Raw genomic sequence first — 6,210 nt, 5'->3', positions numbered from 1 at the left:
AAGCTTTTCCACTGTTAGCCACTTGGGCGGGAAACAGATCCAGACCGTCGTGCACGGCCCGGTCACCTTGAACCGCGGCCTTGCCCGTTAGTGGGCACTGGCACAGTTTAGGGTCTGGAGGGGCCCAGCCATCAGCCCACCCCCCACCCCACATGCTTCTTAACGCAGAGCTGCTTGTCCCAGTTGTCTGCCTCATGGGTAGGTGAGCCTGTGGCTCACCGTGGGTGCCACCGAGCAGCTCCTCACCCGTCTGTCACAGATGCCCAGGCCTCACGCCCCGGCAGGCACTCTGCATTTCTTACGCAGTCCCGCTGGCGATCGCTGTCCTGGTCCGTGCGCGAGAACCAGCACACGGAAGCCGTGGAAGTAGCCACGGAGGGAGAAGTAGCCACGGAAATGGGGAGGGGCTGGTGAGCATCAGCTTTGGGGACCCCTGACGGCTGTGTGCGAAATAAAGATGGAAGCAGGGGGCTCACTCCTACCCATCTGCTTGCTGAGCTCCCAGACATTTGGAGGGCACTTTTTGTTGGCAGGGTGGTAGGCGGGGTGCACAAATTATTTCCTGATTCCTATGTCCTGGGTCAGGGACAGTAACACAGCCTCCCTATCAGTGAGATGTTCCTGTACAAAAAATAAAGAGTAAAGAAACAGTTCAGAGAGCAAGACTGACTCAGGACAGGCCTCTGAGCACCCAGGACGGACCTCGACCGTGACAGGCCGGAAGAGGCGGTCACATCCTGGTGCCTTTGCCCGTTGAGCTTGGTCCCAAAGTCACAGGTGTGGGACCCGTCCTCTGGCAAGGCCTCATCGTCTCATCCCCCTTCTCCCTGCCTGACCTCAGGGCTTCGGCCAGGGGGACACACCTCCTCCCAGTCAACTCCGCATAAAATCTGCTTTTAGTGGACACCAGAGACACCAGGAGAACAGTGATCTCAAAAGGAACAGGGACAGGGTCGGGGACACGTGCCCATCTTGGAGGTTGGGAGCACAGACACTCACCCGCAGGAAGGCAAGGGGCTGCCTCCTAGAGGTGTCCAGGTCTCACGCACATAACGGGGATGGTGGGAGTCCCAGGCCATTGCTGGGGTGAGAGTGGCGGGCTCGGCCCGGTGCCCAGAGCCTCCCACCATTGAGGAGCACCACATGGGGACGGTCCTGCCTCCTCGGGGGCTCCCTGCTCACCCCAGCACCCCCGGCCCCTGCTTAGCACATTGGCAGTGACAGCGGCATGGCAGTGGGCTAGGTAGGGAAGGGACCAGCCCGGCTGACCCCTGCAGGGGGATACACTTTTCAGGCTGGGCACCAGGGCACTGGGGCGGCCTGGGGTCGGGGCTCCCCTGCCCTATGAAGCATCTCTGGGTGTCAGCGGTGGAAGCCAGGTACCCTTTCGACATGGCCCCAGGTAGCTTCTGTCTGAAGGGGAATATGCATTCCTGGGCGGGCTCTACCCACAGCTGAGGACAGCGCTGACAACACGGGAAGCAAGCACTTTAACACCCTCAGGGCTTCCGCCTGGAAAGGACGCTCAGCACCGTAAGTGCTCATGGGTGGAAGGTCACAAAGTCGCACCGGTGAAGGCTGGTGGCCCTCCAGCTTCTCTTTCTGTTTGTCTCCTCTCCTGCTTCCCCAGGAGGTGAGAGATTCCCACAGGGAGTCCAGACTTGAACTTCAAGCGCCCGGACCCAGGCCACCCTACTGTCCTTGTTCCTGGGGAGGGAAGCCTTGGGGGATCCGGGCGCATCAGGGGCATCTGTGCCTGTCCTCACCCAGTGGACAGGCAGACCCAGCACGTGAGCAGACAGACGGAGTCCGGGCAGGGAGAGGTAGCGCGCTGAGCAGGAGGAGGGCCACCCTCAGAACATGCTGACCGAGGGCCCCTGCGGCTGGGGCGGGGACCCTGCGGCCTGAGGACCCCGGCCCTCACTCCTGTCGGCCTGCGTCTTCTGGGGGGTCTCTTGGACCACACTGCAGCTGGTGGCAGTGTGGCAGGCTGCGCACCTCTGTCACTCCCCCAAGACACCCACACAGGCGCCGAAAGGCCTCCCAGAACTTCTGGGACATGACGCCATAGACGACGGCGTTGACGGTGCTGTGGGTGTAGACGCAGGGGCGGCAGAAGAGGGGCACCCAGGCGTCCAGGAGGGGCTGGACCACCAGGGAGGTGAGCAGCAGCAGCAGGGCCACCAGCATCTTGGTGACCTGTGGGACATGGGGACAGGCTGGTGGCCGAGCACACGCCCCAAAGGGGCAGCCACAGCTCCCGCCTCAGAGCCGAGTGCTGAGTACCCATGAGAACGCTACTAGAGGTATCTGTGATGACAGGCCCGTGGGGCAGCGTGCTAGATGCTCCCCGTGAATCGGCCAGGAGGACCCTGCAAGCTGTGCCAGCGTATAAGACCATGACATAGTCTGCCCTGGGGGCTACCTGGTCACTGCCCTGCCCCCACACCTCTTAGACTCCCAGCTGGCAAACACTGACGCTCGGGGCCCTGCCAGCTGCGAGCCCCGGACGGCCCACCTGGAGATGGCACCGTCGTGGCTGCCCCTTCAGGGATGGGGAAGCAGAGCCTGGAGGGCAAGAGAGACCACCCCAAAACCTGTCCATGCTCATGACTGTTCGAATGGCCCCCTCCAGCTGCAGCCATGCCTCTCTGTTCAGGACCCCCACCCGCACCGCATCCCATCCTTCAGTTCAGGAGTGAGTCACAGACCCAGAAAGCCCACCCCCGTGCAGCTCAGGACAGTCTGCTAGGACCAGGATGTCTGCAGGAGTTGGGGTCATCAGGAAGGAGAAGGGGCACCCATCCGGGGCTCTGGGGCACACATACCAGCCTGACCCATGCCAGGAGCCTCCTGGGGGCCCCTCCCTGCTGCCATCTCCAGGGAAAGGGTGTAGGTGCTGGGGTTTGCCAGACCAAGTGAGATCCCAGCTCCTAGACTCCTGCTGGGTGATCGCGGGCAGCCCCCTGAGCTTCTCTGAGCCTCCCTTTCCAGCTTCCAGTATCAGGATGTCAGCAGTCTCCTCCCCGAATTGTGGTGAGGAAGGGGACCATGCAGTCATCACTGGCTTTTGCCCCAGGAGGTGTGACCACCTGTGTGTCCAGAGCTTTGTGCCTGGGGCCATACTGCACCCTGAGAGTGGACACAGGCCTTGGCCACTCTGGGTGCCTGGCTCGGTCTCTCTCTCCCATCACAGTGCCGCGGCTCAGTCACTGGCGTCCCTCTGCTCAGCGCTCCCCCTCCCTCCATGTCTCTGAGTGTGCACCTGTCTTAGGCTCCCCATGTGAGGGGGTCCTGCTGTCTCAGAGCCCCCATGGCTGCCCCTGTTTCCCTGCAGTCAAAGCCGAGAGCCCCCAGCTATTCACACTGCCCCCCCACCAGCCCAGTGCGCCAGGCCTGCGACCACCTCCAGGCCTCGCCCTGTCCTCCCAGGGCTTCCTGGTACATGCTTGGCCTGCCCCCTTGCCAGCCTCAGACCTGTACTCGGCTGTCAGTTCCAAGAGGCCTCTGTGCCTCTCCCTGAGCCCCGTCCCACGTCACGTCATCTCCCGGTCCCCCCACAGGCTGCGTGTGGGTCTGCCCTGTGGTCCTGAGTCCCAGCACCCAGAACCAGGCGGGGGCCACAGACACCTGGAGAGTGAACGAATGCGAATCCCACCCGCATCCCCTCTCTGCCCGGCTCTGTGTCACGCCTCTCCCTGCCTCTCTGCCCACCAGCTCTCCTCTCCCGCCCTCAGTCCCCTCCGGCCACTCCCACCCAACTCCCCCGCAGACCTCACCCACCTGCTTCCTGGAGGACCTGGGGCCCCCATCTGGCCCCCGGGGCAGCTTCTCTTGGGTTCCGGCTGCTGCCAGGCCTGGCGGCGCCCAGCCCCAGGGTGGGGCGGGTGGGGCATCGCGCTCCGGAACAAGACTCTCCCGATGAGCCATAGAGGACGGTGGCCACCAGCAGGGGCGTGACGAAGAACAGGGTGCAGTCCAGCAGGTACATGGGCACGTAGAGGCTGCGGGACATCCTGTAGCCGCACTGCGGGCCCTGGCTCTCGCTGACGTGCAGGTCCAGCAGAAGGACCGGAACAGGCAGTAGACGGACGTGGCCCCCCTGCCAGCCGCGACGACCCGCTTGGCCCCACCCGCGGTGCACACGGTCTGCGCCCGCATCCGGTGGTGGATAACAATGAACCTGCAGCCACAGGGCGGCCGTGTTGCGCGCTGGGGAGCGGGGTCAGGTGCGCCCTGCGCGTACGTGTGTGCGTGCGCGCGTGTGCGTGCGGGTGCATGTGTGCGTGCATGTGCGTGTGTGTGCATGTGCTCATGTGTGTGCGCGCGCTCACGACCCAGCCTGGCCCATCAGATTCCCCGTCAGGGAAGGACTCGAGGGCCGTGAGGATTCGGGGGGCCAGGCGGCCGTGTTGAGGGCACGTGGCAAGTGCTGCCCCTAGAGGACCCTGTCCCCGGAGCCCCCCCCCCCCACGTTCAGCCATGTCTGCTGCAGGCCCAGGGACCCCAGGGCCCTTCCAAAGACCTTTGACATCTGCGAGAGCCCCAGTGGGTTTTTAAGTTGCCCACCTCCAAAGGTCACCAACTGAGGCAGCCAAAGACATCAAAAGCCCCTCACGGCCGGGCTTCACAGCCAGGATCCGGGTCCCCACTGTCCATGCCGAGGCCATGGGGTCAACCAGGGTGGACAGGAGATGGAAGGCCCTGGAGCCCGGACAGCGACAGCCCAGGAGAACCAGGACCAGGCCAGCGTTTGGATGTCAGAAGGCCTTAATCATGTCCCAATTCTGTGTGGCCCTGGATAAGCCACCCAGCCCCTGGGCCAGCCTGCCCAAGACTATGCCACTAGGAAGGGGCAGAGCCGGGTGTGAACCCACTCAGCGGGCTTCAGAGTCCACATGCTGAACTCTGGGCTACACTGTCTCTCAGGGCTAAAATCAGAGCAGAAGAAACCCCAGAGAAGGTCCAGTCCAGATGTTCACTTCCCAGGTGGGAAAATCGAGCCCCAGAGAGGTAGGACTGCCTCGGCATCTCACGGCAAGTTAGCAGCAGAGATGAGAGACAAGCCCTTCTGACCCCTGCTTCCTGGGCCAGGTCTTCCAGGGTCCCACCTGCCTCCCCTCTCTGGAAAGGGGGAATTGGCCCTCCTGCTCCGCTGAAGCTCAGCCTCCGAGCCTCCCGGCCGGGAAGTCCTGACTGTGTTACTTTGTGGTGGGGGAGATGCACGCAGGGCAGGGTCGAGGAGCACCCACCTCTCCACGGAGAACGCCGGGATGGACCAGGAGGAGACATTGATGCCCACGTGCTGCAAGTAGGTGATGCCCAGGCGGCTGGCATGCCTGTGGACCCACTGCCCAGCCAGGTTGTCGGAGACGTTGGGCAGCCCCGCAGCCGCCGGCACAGTGAGGTCAGCCAGGGCCAGGCTGACCAGGTAGCAGTTGGTGGGGGTGTGCATGTCGTGTGCAGTCAGCGCCACCAGGATCACCATGGCTTTGCCCACGATGCCCATCACCCGCACCAGGAGCACCGGAAGACAGAGACCATCCTTTACCCGGTCAGGCCCGGGATGGCCTCTCCACAGGCCAGCGACACATGGCTAGGCCTCTCCAGCTTGCTCCCGTCATCTTCCACAGTGGCTGAGCAGGTGCTGAGGGGGCGAGAAGAGGGGCCTCCAGGACGCATCCACGGCCAGTGGGGCCGGGCCTCCCGCACCTACAGGCCCAACCAACACCTGCCTGTGCTAGAAGCCAGGCCCCCAGGGACACACGGGGACCCTGCACTTGTGACGCTGCTCTGCTTGGCCAGGCGAGGGGAGAGAACAGGGAATACACGTTCAAGGCTCAGCTGCAACATTCCTGAGCCTCCCTGCGAGCCTCAGACTCCCAGAGCATCAACACAGGCGACAACAGTGCCCCACACACAAGACGGAGGGGCAGGAGTCGTCTGGGTGAGTGCACGTCGACCCTTGACCTAGCGCAGCCTGAGCGCCCTGAGCTGTGAAGAAGCCACACAGCGTCTCAGGCTCAGTGAGCTCATCCGTGGAACCGGGAGACTAGAAGTAGCTGCCTCTCAGGAACGTAGTGAGGCTCTTGGGAAACGGCGAGGCGCAGAAAGTTGTGGACCTGGCGTCTGGTTACTATTACAGCTCCAATCTCCCTGAGCCTCTGCACCCCCATCTGTCAGCGGGGGTAACAACAGCAGGTCCCTCCT

The 6,210-nt window shown here is 63.4% G+C and overlaps 1 pseudogene; it reads right to left on the bottom strand.

Moving 5' to 3' along the window:
- Nucleotides 1-1,920: 1,920 nt before the first annotated feature.
- Nucleotides 1,921-5,682, bottom strand: LOC113251714 (thyrotropin-releasing hormone receptor-like; annotated as a pseudogene).
- Between the last annotated feature and the right edge of the window lie 528 nt (nt 5,683-6,210).

The sequence above is a fragment of the Ursus arctos genome, unplaced genomic scaffold (genome assembly GCF_023065955.2).
Source record: "Ursus arctos isolate Adak ecotype North America unplaced genomic scaffold, UrsArc2.0 scaffold_19, whole genome shotgun sequence".
In the NCBI taxonomy this organism is placed as follows: domain Eukaryota; kingdom Metazoa; phylum Chordata; class Mammalia; order Carnivora; family Ursidae; genus Ursus; species Ursus arctos.
Note: the sequence above shows the minus strand (reverse complement) of the source record. Positions and strands in the feature narration are given on the sequence as shown.